This window comes from Pelophylax lessonae (assembly GCF_965119305.1).
Source record: "Pelophylax lessonae genome assembly, chromosome: 5".
NCBI lineage: Eukaryota > Metazoa > Chordata > Amphibia > Anura > Ranidae > Pelophylax > Pelophylax lessonae.
Genome location: NC_138772.1, coordinates 172,212,950 through 172,235,762, shown reverse-complemented (window position 1 = coordinate 172,235,762; position 22,813 = coordinate 172,212,950). Strand labels below are relative to the sequence as shown.

The window sequence follows — 22,813 nt, the reverse complement described above, 5'->3', positions numbered from 1 at the left end:
TTTATTAAATAAACAGTATTACTTTATGTTGGCTTCTTGTTTCCCATTCATATTTTGATACTGAGTGAATGGTCCAGGGGACCCTTTCTGGAGGAGAGAGGAGGAGGAGAGCGTTTATCCACAGGGGCCTGGATTGTTGAGTGAGCATTTTAAATAGAAATTGTATACCCTAGCTATATGAAAGCTTGGAAGTCGTTTGCCAACATCCCTGTAAACTGAACAGACAGAATGGGGGTTCCCCCTAGGGTGTGGGACTTTAGCGGCAAACACGCTTCCACAAGTAAGTAAAAATTAAATCATTTTATTATAAAAATTATTAAAATAGATCTGACATAGATCTAAAGTGTCACATTGGATGTCTTGTACAGAGAATATGTATAGGTGTAATTTCAAGGAGATAGAAAAATTAGTGATGCATATATTCAATGGCATATGTTGACTTCTTGAAGGAAATCCTCCCACCCGACGCTTTTCAGGCACACAGGCCTTTCTTCAGGGGTCTGAAAGTGGGGAGATTTGTGATTTCCTACATAACATAGTAAACAGTATTTATGTTAGTTGCATAAAAGATATATAGATTACATTGCCGGTAAATTTCAAACAAAAGTTAGATATTGCATATGTAGATAGAGTTTGGATACTCAGAGATGCATGCCTGTGGGCTACTAGAGGTGTGACAAGAGAGTCACAGCTGATAAAGGAAAAGGAGAAAGGATTCCACTGTGCTGAATGCCGGTATGGGCGCCACTGGGTCCTTGAGGGTGTGGGTCCTCCCGGATGTGGCTCCAACGAGGATGCCTGAGGGAAGGCCGCACTGACGTCTGTGTAAGTGTATATGCAAGAAAATAGATATGTACAGCGTATTGTATAAATAAATGATCTAGTGTTGAATTGGATAAGAGAGTAAGGAAGGAAATACCTTGTAAAAGGTGTCTCAACACGTATGATTGGGGGGGTGTCTGTTACACTGAAGTGTTCCAATAAAGGGTGGTGTGAATTGGCTGATTCCTCTGAAAAATATATATTCAGGTTGGGTATTTTGGTTGCATCTATTATATATCAAAAATATGTCAAAATGTTAGCAAGGCGTCTGTGTTTGCTCATACCTTAATCTGTTGGTATTTGTATTCGACAAAGGAATTACTCTAAGGTAACCATCTGGACCACCTGGACCCTTCCCATTCAGCTATACAAACATTAATTCTGGTCTGATCTAACCCTGAATATGTTATTTCAGGGACCCCATGGCGAAAGGGATAGCCATCCACAATACCCAACCTGAATATATATTTTTCAGAGGAATCAGCCAATTCACACCATCCTTTATTGGAACTTCAGTGTAACAAACACCCCCCCCCCAATCATACGTGTTGAGACACCTTTTACAAGGTATTTCCTTCCTTACTCTCTTATCCAATTCGACACTAGATCATTTATTTCTTTCAGTACAATACACTGTACATATCTATTTTCTTGCATATACGCTTACACAGACGTCAGTGCGGCCTTCCCTCAGGCATCCTCGTTGGAGCCAGATCCGGGAGGACCCACACCCTCAGGGACCCAGTGGCGCCCATACTGGCATTCAGCACAGCGGAATCCTTTCTCCTTTTCCTTTATCAGCTGTGACTCTCTTGTCACACCTCTAGTAGCCCACAGGCATGCATCTCTGAATATCCAAACTCTATCTACATATGCAATATCTAACTTTTGTTTGAAATTTACCTGCAATGTAATATATATATCTTTTATGCAACTAACATAAATACTGTTTACTATGTTATGTAGGAAATCACAAATCTCCCCACTTTCAGACCTCTGATGAAAGGCCTGCATGCCTGAAACGCGTCGGGTGGGAGGATTTCCTTCAAGAAGTCAACATATGCCATTGAGTATATGCATCACTAATTTTTCTATCTCCTTGAAATTACACCTATACATATTCTCTGTATAAGACATCCAATGTGACACTTTAGATCTATGTCAGATCTATTTTAATAATTTTGTTAATAAAATGATTTCATTTTTACTTACTTGTGGAAGCGTGTTTGCCACTAAAGTCCCACACCCTAGGGGGACCCCCCATTCTGTCTGTCGAGTGAGCATTTTAGGTTTTTGAGACCTGCCTATCTCTGGTGAGCATAATATCTGTACAGCTCACGAGGTGGACTATTCTCATTTGAACACACGGTGTTGGAGTTATCACACGGACTTTTCACTTGGAATCACCATTTTTCACTTATTTATATTTATTTCAGCAGTATTCATTATAAACTCGCATATATATCTTTTGTATAATTTATCCCCTATTAAGGAATCAGTAGAGCACTGTTATTTGTATTTTATTTTTAAACACTAGTTTCATTATAAGTGCATCTTATTCAGGAATTGTTATAGCACTTTATCTAGCATGTGCACTGTTTCGGTATCACAACATTATTAAATTATTGGAACACTAGTACCAGCATTTACTTTTGTACTGTTCATTTTTTCATTTGAGTTACACACACATTTAAAGGGGCAGCAGGTCTTTTACAGTGTTCACCCATTCAAAAAACTAGACGCCTTCACCCAGTTACCCCATATTTTTTTTATTTACACAAAGTTGTCAATTTATAAGATATTTCTAACACATAGCATGTACATAGCAGAAATTACACCCCAAAATACCTTCTGCTACTCCTCCTGAGTATGACAATACCACATGTGTGAGTCTTTTCTCCAGTCTGACCACATACAGAGGCCCAACATGTAAGTTTCACCGTCAGGCGTTCTAGGAACATAAATTACACATTTAATTTCCTGAATACCTATCACATTTTTGAAGCCCCTGTGACAGATGTTGATCCCTGGGATGTGGCAGATGTTCACTGGGACAAATGTGGAAGATCACGGACAGATGTGGCAGATTACGGACAGATGTGGCAGATCATGGACAGATGTGGCAGATGATCATAGACAGATGTGGCAGATGATCATGGACAGATGTGGCAGATGATGTGTGCCAGATGATCATGGACAGATGTGGCAGTTAACAGACAGATGTGGCAGATGATCACAAACAGATGTGACATATGATCATGGACAGATGTGGCAGATGATTACAGACAGTTGTGGCAGATGATCACTGGCAGATGTGGCAGATGATGTGTGCCAGATGATCACGAACAGATGTGGCAGATGATCACAGACAGATGTGGCAAATTACCATGGACAGGTGTGGCAGATGATTACAGACAGGTGTGGCAGATTATTACAGACAGGTGTGGCAGATGATCACTGGCAGATGTAGCAGATGATGTGTGGCAGATTATCACGGACAGATGTGGAAGATTATCACGAACAGATGTGGCATATTATCAAGGACAGATGTGGCAGATTATCACAGACAGATATCTTTTACTGGGACAGATGTGTGACAGGTGTTTTCAATGTGTTGGGGACACTGTGTGTTGGGGACACTAGCTGGGTGATCAGTGACTAAAAAGCAGTAAAACTGCTCAATACTTACTGATCCCCAGCTGGCAGCTGTGTGAGGAGAAGCAGAGCCCATTGCCGTGACAACAGTTGTATTGACATCACATGACATCTGTGATTGGACACAGCTATCATGTGATCAGGAGGGCCAATCACAGAGCCCTCCTGCCGAGCAGTGTTGCGCTGTGTCCTGGGGACACAGGCACACAGAGATCGCGTAGTCGCGTTTAAGAACATCCACACAGAAGGAGGAAGCTCTCATCCTGCTGTTTATATGCATTACCCGGGTGGGAGGAGGTTAAAGGTAAAGGAGAGATTTGGGGTCTTTTTGACCCCAGATCTCTGCATAAAGAGGACCTGCCATCCTTTTTTCTATTACAAGGGATGTTTACATTCCTTTTAATAGGAATGAAAGTGATTAAAAAAAAAAAAAAAGAAATTAAAGGGACAGTGTAAAAAAATAAATAAATACAAATTTCAATAAACAAAAAAAAAAAAAACAGTTTAAAGCGCCCTCATCCCTCGAACACATACGTAAGTCGTGTACACATATGTAAACTGTATTCGAATCACACATGTGAGTTATTGCCACAAATATTAGAGCAAAGCAATATTTCTAGTGCTAAACCTCCTCTGTAACTCTGAACAGGTAACCTGTAAACATTTTTAAAGCATCGCCTATGGAGATTTTTAAGTACCATAGTTTGTCGCAATTCCATGAGCATGCCCAATTTTAAAGAGTGACATGTTAGCTATCTATTTACTCAGCATAACATTATCTTTCACATTTTACAAAAAAATAGAGTATATTTTGGGTTTTATTTTTAATTCATTAAAGTTTATTTTTCCAAAATAATTGCATTTGCAAAACCATTGCACAAATACCGTGTGACATAAAAAATTTTAACGAAAAAATGTATAATGTTTAGGGGTTATAAGTAATTTTCTAGCAAAAAATACAGATTTAAGCTTGTAAAAAAAAAAGTGCCAGAAAAAGTCTGGTCTTTAACCACTTAAGGACTGAAAGGTTTTACCCCCTTAATGACCAGGCCATTTTTTTGCGATACGCCACTGCCCTACTTTGACTGAAAATTGCGTGGTCATGCGATGCTGTACCCAAAGATGATTGATGTCCTTTTTTCCCCACAAATAGAGCTTTCATTTGGTGGTATTTGATCACCTCTGCGGTTTTTATTTTTTGCGATATAAACAAAAAAGTGCGGCAATTCTGAAAAAAAACAAAAACCTGTATTTTTTACTTTCTGCTATAAAACATTCCCAATAAAAAATTTGTTTCTAACAATTTAGGCCAATGTGTATTCTGCTACATATTTTTGGTAAAAAAAAAATTCAATAAGTGTATATTGATTGGTTTGCACAAAAGGTATCACATCTACAAACTAGGGGATAGATTTATGTAATTTTATTTTTTACTAGTAATGGTGGCAATCAGCAATTTTTGGCGAGACTTCAATATTGCGGTGGACAGATCGTTCCAAAAAGTTGCGTTTGCAAAACCGCTGCGCAAATACCGTGTGACATAAAAAATTTAAATGGAAAAATGTATAATGTTTAGGGGTTATAAGTAATTTTCTAGCAGAAAAAATACAGATTTAAACTTGTAAACAAAAAGTGCCAGAATAGGTCTGGTCTTTAAGTGGATATACATGAATTATTATAATTGTGCATATGTCAGAGATATCTGCCTTTCAACCTGCAGTGCAGTAGGCAGATGTGCTGTTTTGAGAAATATATTGCTGACAGCTCCACAGATACTTGTCTTTGATCTGACTATTATTTATCCTTTGAAAATGACAGATATTATTACAGAGACCAGTAAAGTCAGTACACAGACAATAGTGGCTCCCAGAGGGATAAGTGTCAAAATGACAGCAAGGACAGCAAGGAGTTGTTAGTTATCAATTTATTAATTGATGAATTCCTCATATCAGATTCTCTAATGATAATAATCTACTTCTATGAATGTTATTTTTGCACAAGACTGCTATGTTACTATGTTAGACAAGAAAAAAGAAGTAAAAAAAGAAAAAGGAAGAAATCTGACTGGTTGACTAGTTTCTTTGCCTCAGTTAGCACATTTCTGTTCAATAACATTTTACATGTCTGGATTTTTTCATTGTCCCTCCAATATAAATATTTTAACAGTACCTAATTTGAAAGCATAGTAACTATTTTAAATATACTACAATGTTTCTGGTGCATTGTACTCTGGTGCTTTTACATTTGTTCCTCATTAGGAATAAGCTTAGTGTTTGATCTGAACATGAGTTTGGACCAAACGCTGACTGTTCAGGTGTTTGTCCGAAAGAGGAATTTTTAGGGCGTTCGGTGTGGATAAATCTGACCGCTTACAGCTGTCTATGGTTGCTAAGGTAGCATTGTGGAGGCATTATAGATGCACTGTATGTCATGGGACTTTTTTGCTTATGAAGGATTTGTCAAAAACTGTCTTTGTTTTATTTACACTACACCTTTTATTGCTGTGCATTGGGAAAGCACAGGTTTGCTTTATAAAGTGTGCAGTTTTGCATTATGAAATTATGTGTATTTTGGGAAAAACAGAAGCCTATTTGGTTCTATTATAGCTGATTGTGATTTGAATAGACTTCTAGGGGCCATACTTGCTGGGCATGGGGCACAGGTGAACAGTTAGGGATTTTTCAAATGGAAATAATTATGATTTAATTTAGTTTTTTAACGTTTACATTTTGTTATAAATTGAGCATTTTGACAGACCCAAACCAGCACACGGCTTTTAAAAAGGACTAGGGGCATGCTTCCTACCCACTGATATTGGCCTATGAAGAGAGCAGATCATCCTGTAATGATGGACAACAACATGATGAACGCTGAGAGGAAAGCTTAGATTACTTCTCTGAATAAGGACAATAAACCTTCCCTTCTGGAGTGGATGGAAAGGTGTAATATTAATCTTGTACAGGTTAATGGTCAGAGAAAATATGGTGTCCCTCCTGCAGACTGGGTTGGAGAGGCTCCTTCACATGGGACATAAATATTTATTAGCAATACCTCTCAAGAAATCTAGGTAAATTAATTCCACTTTTTTCAGACTACTGGAATATTTTATTGTATTGAACGTTTGTCTCCTAGACTGTTGTAGACTGATGCCAGACAGTCTGAGGTGGGGTGGGATCAGTGTTTGTTATGTGTTTGTGTACCTCCTAAGTGTGAATTTCCATTGTTAATTGAGTTGATTGAGTCACCTATTGTTCCTGTCTGTTGGCTAACTCTTGGAGGTGATGGGATTAGCCTTACGTCAACCCTACCTCGTTATCTAAACCATTGTGTGATGTTCTGGGTAATATTTGGTTATATTGTTCATGTGGTGACTGACCTACTTTTAAAGTGAAAAAAAAATTCCTGTATTTCTGTTCAATAAACAGTCTTTCCTTTGGATTTTGCCTCAACATCTTGTCTGTGTATGATGCTTAGGGTAAAAGGGCTGGTATTAGCTCTCGGTCTGCTGTAAGGTTCTGGAGGGCAGGAGGCACTGTTTGGCAGAAGCAACTTATTACCATGTTATTTATTTCTCTTTATCCTGTGTCCGAATAAAAGTGTTTATTTTGACAGCAGTCTTCTGTATTTACACAGCAATTCCAGGCCGTAATTTTGACAGCCAGGTACTGCTTAAAAAAAGTGAGGGGGGGGGGGTAGGCAGCCAATAAGAAGGATAGGACATACTAAACACGTCTTGTGTACTAAAAAAAATTTTTTAGTCACATTTTAAAAGCCCAATTCCTACGACTGGTAAAAGTAATATTTTATCAACCATTTTGCTTTGCTTATTTTTTTTGTTTTTGTAATGTTGTTGTCCAACACATTATAAAATAATTTGCTTAACAATATTCCTTAGATATTTAGTCCCGCAACTTTCAACGTATTAGTCGGTCATGCACATGTGCAACTTCTGGTGGGAGGGAAGGCAATTTACATCAATTTGGCACACACACATTTCTGCACAGACAAAGACATACATACATGAAGTGAGACACAAAGAACTTTCTTTTTTTTTTCTTTACAATTGTATTTTTTATATTTTTTTCAATTTGTTTAGTAGCCCATTGGGGGGCTTTGGTGAAATATCAGGGGTCTAAACAGACCTCTAATGTTTTACCTTTGAGATAAAGAAAGGAGATTGAGGACACAGCTCTCAATCTCCATCTCTGCAACCTCAGCAGAATGAATGGACAGGAACAGCTCTGTACGGAGCCTCTCGTTAATTCACAAATGAAAGCATAGTTTACTATGCTTCTATTATGAATGGACACAGTAGTGATCAGTACCGATCACTCACTGTGTCCATTCAGAAAAGGGAGAGCCAGTAAATTACATATTTACCGGCCCCTTACCCACTCTCCATCCTGACACATCCCCCACCGAAGTTGGTGGGAGAAGGGAGGGGGGAAGCCAGAAGAGCTGAGGGGGGGGGGACCAGGAGAGCACACAGGGGCCCAGGGGCAGTGAGGAGACAAGTAACCTGGATAGGAGGGCTGGCATATACAGCCAGCCCTCCTATCCAGGTGTAGAGCCGAGTGTGACAGGGGAGCCACTCACAATTGTGACCCCTGCAAACCGTATAGTTACTCCCCTGATTTAAAGGACAGGTGACCCCTTACCTTTCTAAACAACCCATTCAGTGTAAAATGCAAAGAAAACAGAATGTGTTTTAACACAATTGCATGGTACAACAGATACATATCAGTAATATGAAATTTGGGGTAACATACTCTTTAAACCAGTGTGGAAAAATGACTGGCAATGAAAGGGTTAAACTGTTTTCTATCAAACATCATAAAATACGTTTCCCTTTAGATATTCTTTAAGATTGGCACTTTAGTGAAAAAGTTACAATTTCTCCCACATTTTCATTTTTGTCTGTGTAATCCCATTGCAGAGAGTTACCGTAATTTCCTGTCCCTGTGACGCTCATACAAAAATGGTGGGGATGAGGTTGTCAGAAGAACAGAAAAGCACAGATGGCAATAAAACCGTTGCCAGAAATGGTCACCCTTGCTCAGTTTACCCCTTTATTTTTTTTTTTATCTATGTCCCTGTTGGAGTGACTTCCCTTAACTTCCTCCCCTGACAGGAAGCAGAGAAAAAACTTCACAACAGGGATACAGATGGCAATACAAATATAACAGAGGCTCAAACTCTTTCCTACTTTATCCATAATAAAGTAGAGCTTGGTTGGAGTTGTGCCTTATATTCTTGGTTACCATAGTACTGCACTTAAGTGAAACACATTTTTTTCTAATGCCTTCTTTGAATAGAGATTTAAAAACACTGCACTTAATTTAAACAAGAGAAGTCTGCAGTTTTTTTGGATGCTTTTTTTGGATTATTTGTGATTTCTGGAGAATTTAATGCTGCGCCTTAGGAGAAATTTGGCATGTTGGCCATCCCTGGGAAAGATCAAATGTTTTCCAGCTCAAGATGTTGGCTCTCATTGTGATTCCGTGGAGCCACAAAAACCTTGGAAATGGCTTTGTAGCCCATTGCAGACTATACAAATATCAACATTTATTTTTATGTGTTGAAAAAATGTAATTTGACCATGGCATCATGCACTTGTTGCTTTCTTTGTGATGACTGTGTACATGATGGGAAGAGTCAAAATAAATGAGGCTTATATAGACTAGAATTGACTGTATTTAACCACTTCTGGACCGGAAGGATTTGCCCCCTTAATGACAAGGCCATTTTTTTGCGATTCGGCACTGCGTTATTTTAACGGAAAATTGCGCGGTCGTGCAACACTGTACCCAAATAAAGATGATGTCCTTTTTTTCTCACAAATAGAGCTTTCTTTTGGTGTTATTTAATCACCTCTGCTATTTTTATTTTTGGCGCTATAAACAAAAAAAGAGCGAAAATTCTGAAAAAAAAAACAATATTTTCACTTTCTACTATATAACATTCCCCCCCCCAAAAAATGTAAAAATCTAAATTTTTTAACATTTCAGGTCAATTTGTTTTTTGCTACATATTTTTGGTAAAAAAAAAATCGCAATAAGCGTATTTTGATTGGTTTGCACAAAAGTTAGCGTGTCTACTAACTACGGAAGGGATTTATCTCATTTTTATTGTTTTTTTTTTTACTAGTAATGGCGGCGACCTGCGATTTTTTAGGGACTGGGACATTGCGGTGGACAGATTGGACCCCTAACTGACATTTTTGACACTTTTGGGGGGACCAGTGACACAGTAATCAGTGCTAAAAATATGCACTATTACTGTAATAATTATGCTTGCAGGGAAGGGGTTAACCCTGTGGGTGGTCAAGGGGTTAAATATGAGCCTAGGGGAGTGATTCTAACTGTATGTGGTCGGGGGTTGTGAAATGATCACAGAGACCTGTGATCCGATATAGAAGGATCACAGGCACTCTGTGATCATTCCAGAAAGAAGAACGGTCAGATGTGTTTACAACAGCTGACCGTTCTTCTCTCTCAGCGGGGAGCGATAGCGGGTGTCAGGTGGCAATCAGAACTGCCAGCCCTTGTGCATCGGAGTCCTCTGCCGACTGGGGGCGGGAGCGCGCTACCGGCGGCGCGTGCTCACCCCCTAGCTGCAGGCGCGCAACCGATGTATACCTACGTCGGTTTGCGCAGGAGGGGCTGCCTGCTGCAGTATAACTGCAGCGGGCGGTCCTTAAGTGGTTAAAGCTGGTTGTGTTTAAATATCTAATTATAGATATCCATTTAACTGAGCTGAGCTTTGGGATTATCGGTGCTCAGTAAAGTATAAAAGTTACAAAAAATATTTTCTGTTAACTGAGGTGACCTTTGTTTATTACAAAGCATTCAATATGAAAAAGATAGTTAAAAAAGAAATCAGAAAGTGCCAAATAATGATTACAGACCCTAATATTACAATTATTATAAAAATGAAATGTACACAAATGTTTTTATTTCCCTCCATGCATCATTAATGTTTTTATGCAAAATTCTTCAAATTTGAAAAAATGATCTTTGACTTTTGGCTGTACCACTCTGTTTTATCACATAAAAGTTTATGTCCTTGAAGTCAGAGAGCTTTGTTGGTATCATTATTTGGTAAGTACATGGTTTATAGGGATTAGGTTGAGCTTTTTCATTTTACCGTGAAGGACTGCATGTTCCTTAGCTATTTTATTTAATACAAGTTAACTCATAATCATTCCAGATGAAGTTTGGCATATACCAACCAATTTCCAAGAATGACCAAAGATTGGCAACAGTGACCAAATAAAAAAAAGTTTCCATATAAAAGTCAGTGAAAACATTATAGTTGCTAATCTAGTCAGTAATTTAAAAACATGTCAGCTCTCATGCAGAAAGGTTTAAATCCTTTGTCTAAACAATGCTCTAGTAGCCACAAAAGTATAAATGAAGTGCCACATGACACTTAATGCACATCTGCCACTGCAGGGGTCTATTCCACCAGCAGGACTCTCATCTGGACAACATTATGGTGAGTCCTCTTGCATCAACATATGTCAGCAGCAGGTGTATGATGTAGAATCTGCACTGACAAGGTAGGAATGTCAATTATATATATATATATATATATATATATATATATATATATATATATATATATATATATGACTCTTAAAACCCAAAAGTTAAATTGAACCTGTGACCAGGCTATGAACAATAAGGCTCCATGTACACGGGACGTTGTTAAAAGTCCCTTTGAATGCTGGAATTTTTAGGACGTTTGAAACGTCCGTTCAGTCGCGTTTGTACCCGCGTTTAGCGGGCGTTTAGGGGCGTTTAGGGGCGTTTGCGTTTTATCCATCTATTAATTGTTTTGGAATTTACATTATTTATTGGACTATTTGACATCTTTGCACATATTTATTTCACATATGGACTTGATTGTTAACTTATTCATTATATGTTTATAGATTTTTTCGCGGATTATTGATTTATAAATTTTTATGCAAATTTTTCACTATTTATCACAGCAAGCGCTATAGGTAATCGATTTAAGTTGATTACTCCTTTCACAGTTTGCATTTAGAACCGTTCCTAGAGGTCAAAAAAATTATTCCCCTTTAAAATGGAAAAACGCGAACCCTAAACGCGGGTCATCGCGTTCGGATGCGTTCAGACACGTTCGGACGCATTTGTGCGTTTGAAACGCCGGGAAACACACGTTCGAACGCAAATAATTGCGTTCTAAAAAAAGTCCCTGAACGCAACTGCCTGCAAATGACTGTAAACGACCTGGTGTACATGGACAGATAAGATAAAATGTAGATGGGTTCAGGGGCTTCTGAAAAAAACGCCCAACTGCTCCTAAACGGCCATTTCCAGCGTCCCGTGTACATGGAGCCTTAAGTTTATACATATTATAAAGAAGCATTAAATAAGCTTTAAAGGATAGGTTAATGGAGATGTACAGCCAAAGCGTGTTTTGTTGTACATCTCCTTTGGATCACAGGAGTGAAATTCATTCTGCACTCCTGTGACTCGTTTTCAGCAGAGAGCAGGCTGATGTCCAGTCTCTACTGAAGTCACAGAAGTCAGTTCAGGCACTGCGTCATCATGACAATGGAAGTCAGGATCTGCCAGGTGCATAGACTGACACCTCAGTGAGCCGCTGAGAGCCTGAGCCGGCTGCTTCCACCCCCTCCACAGCTCAGCGCTCCAGTGAACGAGGAGGGGGCAGAGCGGAAAACTGCTGACTGACAGTCACCAGATCTCTGCTCGGGGAGCTGTGAGAATCGAGCGATAGGTGGTTTTTGATCCACTGTAAATAAATATACATACATGTATATATATACCCGCGCTGGATGTGGTAAGAAATAATAAATAAACTACATGAAATAGTGAATGTTATAGGTGAGGTTGCAGCTCCTTTAAAAGGTGTAGTGACTTAGTTCCACCCTAATTTTGAACTTTACACCATCAATAACATTAAAACATTCTAAAAACAAATTGGATAATTATTTATTTATTTTTGTTTAACTTACCTTATTTTTAATGAAAATTAACTTACCTTCCTGCCACTTCCTCCTTATGCGGCCGCGGCCGCCAATGTAATTTCCTGCTTTGCATTGACTCCTGGGAGATGAGTGTCATCAATCTCAGGAGTCAATGCGCCTGCACCAGTGTCCCTTGTCACTTCCAGTGCAGGCACGAGAACAGCTTCTGGGCATGCGTAATGACAAGGAATCCGGCTGTGGGATGACACGCTTGCACCGGAAGTGACGAGGCATAGCATTCTGGGACTCCGAAATCCAGGAAGAGGGACACTAAGAGGGACACTGCGGCTTCAGCTGCCCACACCACAGATGGCAGCGCTGGACAAGAACTTTACAAGGCAAGTAATTCTTCTTACAGGTACACTGAACAGGGGACAGTTCAGAGGCTATTGTTGTTTAATTGCACCAGCCCTGACTGTTCAGGGGCTATTTTTAGGTTAAAAAAAATAAATTTGGGTGGAATTCCGCTTTAAATAATATATGTCTTAGATTGTAAGCTCTAACGAGCAGGGCCCTCTGATTCCTACTGTATTAAAGAGTATTGTATTTGTACTGTCTACCCTCAAGTTGTAAAGCGCTGCGTAAACTGTCGGCGCTATATAAATCCTATATAATAATAATAATAATATGTGTAAAAAAGGTGATCCCACTATGAAAACCTAATATGTGTAAATGGTAGCATAAACTCATACATATATATATATATATATATATATATATATATATATATATATATATATATACACACACACACACACAATATCAAAGTTAGAAAATCAAAAGAAGTGCTAATCAAAATCAATAAAAGTACATCATATTTGTTAGAATTATTGCAGTTGCATCATATTTGAAGTGCTGAGGTGCCAAATGCTGTAAAAAAACATTGGTGCAGTCCGTGCTCCCCTCCTTGGTGCCCACTCACCAGCTGCCATAGACTTCCATAACAGAAGTCATGTGCGCTTGGCAAAACATCTCAGATGTTGGGATTAGTAGTCCTCCAATGGAGTTCCTTCTTTGTGGGTGTGGATTTCCTTCATGTATAGTATAATGCCACTGACCTTTGCAGCTGCATATATTGTGGAGTACATAATTCTCAAAGATCACAATAAATACAATGAAGTCAGATTTGTGTATAGTAAGAAAACAAAAAAACACAAAACAAACAAAAAATTACAGTTATTTATAATATTCAATGCTTAAGCAAACTAAATGCTATTACGTTAGGAATTCAATAGTACTTGAGTGCTTATGTTTTTTTTGTTGTTGTTGTATTTAGACTACTGAAACAAGTATATTCATTAAAAAACACACACAAAATAATTAGATAGGCCATCAGTATACTCTCCTACAGACTAAATAATATACACTGATTTGGGTTATTTTTACTAAAGAAATGTCGCAGAATACATTTTGGCCAAAATTCATAAAGAAAGATTATTCGTTTGCAAAATTTTATAACAGAAACAAAGAAAAACTTGTTTTTTTTTTTCAAAATTTTCGGTCTTTTTTCATTTATGTAGCAAAAAAAAAAAAATCCCAGTGGTGCTTAGATACCATCAGCAGTGTTGCATGAACGCGCAATTGTCATTTAAAGTGCAACAACACTAAAAGCTGGAAATTGGCCTGGGCAGGAGGGGGGTAAAAGTGCCCTGTATTTAAGTGGTTAACCACTTCCTGCCCGCTGTGTAGTAAAATGATGGCGGTGGAGCGGAACTCTTGTTTTGGGATGATGTCATATGAGGATCGCCGTTGCGCCATGTTCCTAGAACATGGCGCAACCTCGATCTCAGTAAAGAGCCAATGACATGGTTCTTTACTCATGTGTCCAATCACAGCCAATCACATGTAAATGCGGAAGTGCTGTTTATTGACTCTCCTCAACTCACACTGACAGTGTGTGGTGAGGAGAGCCAATCAGCGGCATCTGCTCACAGGGGAGACCTGTACAGGTAATCAGGGCACTGATCATCAGTGCCCTGATTACAGCACAGCCCCAGCAGTGTCCACCAGTGACACAAATCAGTGCCCATCAGTGACACCAATTAGTGCCTATCAGTGACACCATTTAGTGCCCATTAGTAATGCCACTCAGTGCTGTCTTTAAGTGACCTTCAGTGTCTGCTCATAAGTTCTGCCCATCAGTGCCAATCATTGCCGCCTATCCATGCCGCCTATCATTGCCCACCAGTGCCACTTATCAGTGCTCATCAGTGCTGCATACCAGTGCCACCTATCAGTGCCACCAACAGCGCCTATCAGTGTGGCATATTAGTGCCTCCTCATCAGTGCCACCTAAGCAGTGCCCTTTAGTGCCACCTCATAAGTACCCATCAGTGCAGCCTATCAGTGCCCATCAGTGCCGCCTCATCATCGCACATCAGTGAAGGAGAAAAATGACTTATTTACAAAACTTACTGACAGAAACAAAGAAAAACTTTTTTTTTTCAAAATTTGCTGGCTTTTTTCATTTTTTTTAGCAAAAAAATAAATATCCCAGCAGTGATTAAATACCACTAAGAGAAAGCTCTATTTGTGTAAAGTGTTGCATGACCGTGCAATTGTCATTCAAAGTGTGACAGCGCTGAAAGCTGAAAATTGGCGGGAAGGGTGTGAATGTGCCCAGTATTGAAGTTGTGTTTTTTTATATTTTTTAGTAAACCTACATTTTTAAACCTTTTTCACATGTTTTTATTTTACTGCTATCACAAGGGGGCTGACAATGTAAGCGCTCATATACAGTGTAGTCATAAAATGTCCAGACCCCTTATAAACACAAAAACGGGTGGAACTCAGCTTTAACTTTTTTCAATTTTGTTATGTTGCAGTCTGACAAGACAGTTGTTTAAATTCATTATTTTCTCATTAATCTACACTCAGTACCCCATACTGACAAAGTTAAAGCAGAACTTTTGAAATGTCTATGCATTTAATATAAAGAAAATACTGAAATATTACACATACAGTACTTAAGTATTCAGATATATCTGAATGCCTGTCAAATTCTCTCTGAAAAGCAATCCAAATGCTGATTTTTCTGTGGAGAACTAATCACATGTGAACAAGTCCTTATTCTTTTTTATTTATTTATTTATTTATTTTTTTAGGATTTTACATTTTTTTTTTTTTTTTTTGTAGAATTATATTATTAATTTGTTTTCGTTTCTTTACAATGATTTAACCAGTTCTGAAACTGAAGGATTTGTCCCCTTAATGACCATTCCATGTTTTGCAATTCGGCACTGCGTTACATTAACGTAAAATTGCGTGGTCATGTGACACTGTACCGATAAAAAAAAAATGAATGTCCTTTTTTTTCACACATATACAGCTTTCTTTTGGTGGTATTTGATCACCTCTGCGATTTTTATTTTTTGCACTATAAACAAAAAAAGAGCGACAATTCTAAAGCAAAAGCAATATATTTCACAATCTGCTATATAACATTCCCCAAAAGAAAAAAATTCAAAATCAAAACATTTCATCCTTTTAGGCCAATTTATATTCTGCTACATATTTTTGATAAAAAAAAAATTGCAATAAGCGTATTTTGATTGGTTTGCCCAAAAGTTATCGCGTCTACAAACTAGGGGAAAGATTTATGTCATTTTTATTTATTTATGTTTTTTTACCAGTAATGGCGGCGATCTGCGATTTTTAGCGGGACTGCGACATTGCGGCGGACAGATCGGACCCCTAACTGACATTTTTGACACTTTTGGGGGGGGCCAGTGACATTACCACAGTAACTGGTGCTAAAAATATGCCCTGTTACTGTAATAATGACATTGGCAGGGAAGGGGCTACCACAATGGTGATCAAAGGGTTAAGTGTGAGCCCTAGTGGAGTGTTTTTTAACTGTAAGGGGGAGAGACCTGTGATCCTATATAGAAGGATCACAGGCGCTCTGTGATCATTTCAGAGAGAATAACGGCCAGCTGTGTTAACAACAGCTGACCGTCCTCTCTCAGTGGGGAGCAATGGCGGGTGCCCGGCGGCAACCGCGGGCGCCGGTCCCATGGATCAGCATCCCCGCTGCCTAGTGTGGGTGGGAGCACGCCATCGCCACTGGCGCATGCTCGCCCCCCCCCCCCCCAGCACCACGTGCGAGACCAATGTAGGGGCTACGTTGTTTCGCACAGCCGAGCCAGCCTGCAGCAGTAAATATGTGGCGGGTGGTTAACTGTCCTGTTTGGGGGCTTTTATGAAATATCAGGGATCTAAACAGACACCTAATGTCCCACATTTGAGACCGAAAAAAGGACTGAGGACACAGATTCATCAGTCCCTTTTTCTGCAGCTTCAGCTGCACTAGAGATGAATGAATAGGAAGCGCTCTGAGGCTTTCTGTTTATTTACAAACGGAAGCATAGTAAACACAGTTTGGGCACAGGAACTACCAATACCAATGACTTACTGTGTTCATCAGGAAATGAAATATGACATATTTATTGCCCCCCATTTTCCATCCTAAAACAATCTCCTTATGTGACCTCAGCAGCTTCTGGTGGAGGGAATGTGCATCAACTTCACACATGCAAACACACACATTTCTGCACAGACAAATACATACATACATGAACTGAGACACAAATAACTTTCTTGCAAGTGCATAACTATACCTTTTTTTTTACATTTTTATTTTATATTCCATCTTATACTTGTTATTAAACACATTTTCATTTTAATGCAAGAACAGAGGTAATTTTCATCTACGTTTCTCATTAGTATAAAATTATTTACATATTCTTAACAAGCAGTAAAAGAGCTGTTAAATAAGTAATTCCTTAACTCTCTAGGTGATTTTAAGCCCCCTTCACATGGATGTTCTTCATTGTGTGTCAGCTGGGAGTCCTGGCCTGAGTCAGATCAGAACAGAAATAGATGTCATATATATGACATGCTTCTCTCCACTGTTGGCTAATTGAGATGATATGAAAAAAATATGTTAAAGACCCCTTATGTCCTTGCCATAGCGTGCCATAGTTCCTGCTTCTATTCCTACCCATTTTGGATATTTGAGTGTTCCAACTCACTCTGGGGTGTTCCCATACCTTCCATTCTATTTTCTTTAAAATGATTGTAAACCCTTACATACACCAAGTGAAGTGACTAGGGTCAGGTAATACAGGGAGAAAACAAATCCTCCTACATAAGTTGTATCTGTTTATCTGCACCTTCTATCCTCATTTGTTTTAAGTCCAGAATATACACAGATTTTATGAGCTTCCAGATGCGGGGGGGATGTGATGTCACTCATTGCACAGTTCGGAGAGGAAAGCTGAGTGGAAGGAAGGGACACATCCCCTTTATGCAGTCTGCTTGGGAAACATGCACAGCTGAGGCTGTCAATCATAAGTGATTTGCTGGAAATCTTGATCCCTTTGAGCTGTCAGAAATGACTCCTATAGATAGCATATGAACCCAACTGCAGAGAGAGACATGACACTCAGTGCTTTGAATTGAGGCAAGTACATGCCATAGAAGGATATAATTGGTAAATGTTTTATGTCAGAGATTTATAACCATCAGAGCTGTTTTTAACATGGGGCTAATGGGGCAGCTGCCCAGGGCCCAGTGATTGCTGTTGGGCCCAAAGAAGCTACCCCTTAAAGCCGCGCTGTCACAGATTTAAAAAAATCTGCCCCGATCCAACCTTGTCCAGACCAACGACGGACAGTGCTACGAGTGCCTGTACACAGATCTGGCTATGTTACATCAGGGCAGACATGACAGGAGCTTCCTACAAGAAACAAAAAATTGATTGCCGGGGACAGATCCCTCCCTCTACCTCCTCCCCCAGGAGCTTCTGTTCAGGCACTTTCATTGTCGAGATTTAGGGAGGAGGTGTGGCTGACTTTGGTGCTGCCGGTGCACATGTGAGGCTGCAGATTCTGAGACGTTGGGAGGTAAATTATTTCTGTGGCAGTTGAGTGCTGAAGTATTAGGTGCAATCTATAGGTACAAGGTGCAGTATAGTGGAACTAGGTGCAGTATGGAGGAGGTGGGTGCAGTATAGAGGTAGTAGGTGCAGTATGGAGGACGTGGGTGCAGTACTGAGGTACTAGGTTCAGTACAACCAATAAGTAAGTGGTAATAATGCCCAGTAACCTATAACAACCAATCAGTGAGCAGTAATAATGTGCAGTAACCTCTAGCAACCAGTCAGTGAACAATAGCGATCTGCTGTAATCTCTAGATACCAATCAGTGCACAATAATAATGTGAAGTAACCTCTAGCGACCAATAAGTTAGCAGCAATGTTGTGCAGTAACCTCTAGAAACCAATAAATGAGCGGTAATGATGTGCTGTATCCTCTAGCAACCAATGAGCGGTAACGATGTGCTGTATCCTCTAGCATCCAGTGAGCGGTGATGATATGCTATAATCTTTGACAACTAATTGCAATCGCTGCCTGATCTGCTGCATGGATTTTGAGTCTAGTTGCAAATTATTGTATGTCTCAGAGCAGAACAAAATTGCATGGGGGTGGGGCCCAAGAAAATGTTTGCCCAGGGTCCAATCAATATTAAAGATGGCCCTGATAACCACTTTAACATAAAATACATAAAAAAGAAAATGTATTTTATTTTTTTAAGGCTGTGTTTACACAAATGGCAAAGACCCTGGCGCCGCTGAAAAGTGATCAACGGGCAGATTGCGTTATGGCAGCATTTCATAAGTGGTAAAGAGGCGATATGTCTTCTCCTCACCGCCTGTTTAACCCTGTAATTAGCATACCACTGCGCCAATTCAATGCACACGGTTGTGGAGTGGTTGTGGAACAGCTCCATTTAGTTGAATTGGTCATGTTCAGTTAGCCATACTGCCCGCTGAAAGCGACAGGGGTGAAACATTTTGCTGCTTTGCTTCAGATGGGACATGTGTACAATCCTGTCTGCTTCCATTACTGCTTAAGGGGGGGCGGCAAAAATGTGGACCAACTGCATGTGCCCACTTCTCACAACTACAAGTGTAAACAAGCCCTAAAGTTCATCTGCTTTCAGAGGGTTGCCAAAACTTTGTTTTCTTATAGGCTGACCTTCCAATTCAGAAATCAGTATGAAAAGGACTGATTCAAACATACATTTTCTCAGAATAGAGTGGTAAATCTCTAAAAATAAGTTAGCTAAAATTCTTACAATGCATATAGATTACCTACAGTATATGGTATTATTTGATTTGATTTGAAATTTTCTTAAAAACCAGAGTTATACTTTAACTGCAATCAAGGGAACTGCTGTTGTACCCTGTGCCTTACATCATTAAGTACAAAAAGAACAGATATGCTTTAAAGAAACGCAAGATTTTTCTTTTTAAAGGGCTTATATATACACATCACTTCAAATGCTTGTGTGACAAATTGAGGTTTAGGTAAAGACCTAATAGAAAGTGGACACAAAAACAATTTGACCTAAAAAACTTGCATTTTGGATGCAAATACTTTTGATTTATTCTTACAAACCCAACTATATTAAGAAGAGTTTTTATCTTTTTTTTTTTTTTCAAAACGTTAATTAGAAATACCCCTCAAGCGTGGGAATAGGGCTCAGGAGGACAGTAAGTTCAATATGAAGCCAAGCTCTATAGGATGAGGGTGTGACTTCAAACTAGCAGGGGGGAGGTTCAAAAGTAACATTGGAATGTAATATTTTACTGAACAAAGAATAGATGCTTAGAACATATTTCCAGCAGAGGTAGTGAATCAATCAACAGTAAGCAAATTTAATCATACTAGGGATAAACATTGGTCTATACTCAAAAGGTGGAAGATTCTATGGACCACTTGGTCTTTTTCTGCTGTCAGTCTTCTATGTATTTCAAATTAGTTATCTCAAAATAAATTATATCAACTTTTTTACCAGAATTATTGACTAATTAAGAAAACACTTTGACTAGAAACACGAAGCGGCTTTTAGCTGTCCCAATGCTTTTGGAGGTTACGCATATTTTTATTTAACTTTTTAAAGTGGTGTGTATGTTACCTTTAATGTTATCATTATAGAAATAAGCAAAATCATAATTTTTATTCAGTTTAAATATAGGAGGGCGCAAACATTACCATAGACAAGTTTATTAAATCCACCAAAACAAATGGATACTCACAAGCGAATAAAACTTGAGCCTGAACGTGGTATAACCCATCCTAGGACCAAAATGATTGAATGGCAGACGCATATCGGGGGACAAGCCCCCTTCCTCAGAGCTAAACTAAAAAAAAAGTTTAGCTCCGAGGAAGCAAAAAGCATCAGCCATTCAATTATTTTGGATCTTGGATGGGTTACACCATGTTCGGCTGAAGCACATCAGAAGTTTTTATCTGCTTGTGAGTATCCATATGCCTTGGTGGATTTAATAAACTTTTCTATGGTAATGCACGAGAATTGTGCGCCCTCCTGTGTGTTTTTTTGCAGTTTATAGAAGATTTCCCAGTTTAAGGAGGGCTGCACCCCAAACAGGAATTCAAGCATTATGAAAGAAAATAAAAACAAAAACGTGGATTTAGCATTGGAGTGTTTTTGGAGGATGTAGTTTACTTTTATATATTGGGTCAGATAACCCCAACTGGTAAAGGGGAATGGTCTATGATGGAGTTTATGTGCCATCCAGAATCTTAAGTTTTTTCCGATGGGGGATTGGTTCTCTACAGTCTGGCTATGGTGTATTGAGAAACCTGATTGAGAACATCTGATGATGAGAGACTAGAGAGAATGGGGTTGATTTAGTAAAGGTAAATAGACTGTTCATTTTTCAAGGGAAGTTGCAATTTGAAAATGAATTTTGCAAGAGCTTGGCTAATGTAATGAAATTTCAATCCAATACAACTCAATCATGCAAGCAAAAAATGAAACCTGCAATTTTGATGCACATAATTGCATGATGGAAGTCAGTAGAGCTTATCTCTTTCACTAAACTCTGGGGGAAATGGCCTTGCAAAGTGAACAACCAATGTGCCTTTAGCAAATTAACTTCAGGGTTTCAGTCTGTGCTGGAAACTGTATGAGAGTGGGAACTGACCAAATCCTGCAGTGAACAGATGGGAGGCAAAACTTTATGTCACTCTTTTGAGTTCTGATAGCTCTTGTGAGGGTTGACATTTGATGCTTCTTTTTTCTGTGGAGAGCAGGCAAGAAGCCTTTAAATGCACTTATGTCTGGACTGCTTTCTGCAAGCTCTATGTTTGAAACTGACTCTCACACTATATATAAGCAAGCAAAAAATTAACCAAAACATAAGTTCCATTTAGCCATTTGTGCATGAAAGCTGAATAGGAATATTGGTTAATACATTTTTTTAAAAAAAGCATTAAAATAAAAAATACAGTGCAAAAAAACATTTTTATTTCTAAAACTGTATAAACAACATACATCTAGGATTACTCATAGTATCTTGTTTTCTTTAAATATTACTATAATATTTTTTTATTAAAAAATAATTTTTTATTTTACACTTTAAAAAGAATAAAAGACAACCATATGCTATTCTATGATAGTAATGATAACATAGGACGTGCTTGTATTATTCTGTACAATGAAAAATATTCACATTTAGCGTTCAATATATATATATATATATTTTTAAGATAAGCATCCAGGACAAGCATTTGAAAAACAAAATATAGAAACTTTGTGGAATCACTGTTACATCAAAGTACTGGCAGCATTTTAACAAGAGCACATAATCACTCATTCTTGTGCAGAAATGTGACTATCTGAAGAAAAATTTGTAATTTTGTGGTCTAAGATGCAATACATTTTCCTGTTAACACCTATAAACATATTGCTGTGCCCATCTTGAAACAAGTATGTACAACAAAACAAAACTAAACCAAACCAAGTTACATAAGTCATTCACTTACTTTGTACAGGAAGATATTCTCATTCAATCAAATTCAGAAGTTTCTGACTGTTCCCTGCAAGTGTTACAGCACATGATGAAGTGTTTTATATAAGTGGAAGTCGATCCCTCCCTTCGTACAGTGCATTTGCAGTGAAACTCCCACTAGACATGAATTTTGAAAGATGTCATTCTCTGGAATTTCAAAGTAGAATTTCAGTATGTTATGTGCATATGTGGTGTTCTGTATGGTAAAATATGTTATATACCCTATTCATATATGTTAGAACTAATTACTTAAACTAATATATGTACCACCATCATCATATTTGTAATATTTAAAGGGTATGTAAATGTTAACAATGAACTCTTATTTACTCCTGCTTCCTTTTCTGTTTTGTGGACCGGAGCAGAGGTAGCCTGATGTAAATGGACAGTGAAACCTATTTATATCTGGAAACCAATAAAGCAGACCAGGTTCC

General features: G+C 38.6%; 1 protein-coding gene across 1 annotated transcript in view; it reads right to left on the bottom strand.

Annotated features, from left to right (window-relative positions):
• Positions 1–22,408, bottom strand: part of COL6A6 (collagen type VI alpha 6 chain) — a 353,383-nt gene extending 330,975 nt beyond the window's left edge. The window contains exon 1 of the mRNA XM_082258062.1: positions 22,354–22,408. The gene's annotated coding sequence lies outside the window, so the exon portion shown is untranslated. The remainder of the gene's footprint in view (positions 1–22,353) is intronic.
• Between the last annotated feature and the right edge of the window lie 405 nt (positions 22,409–22,813).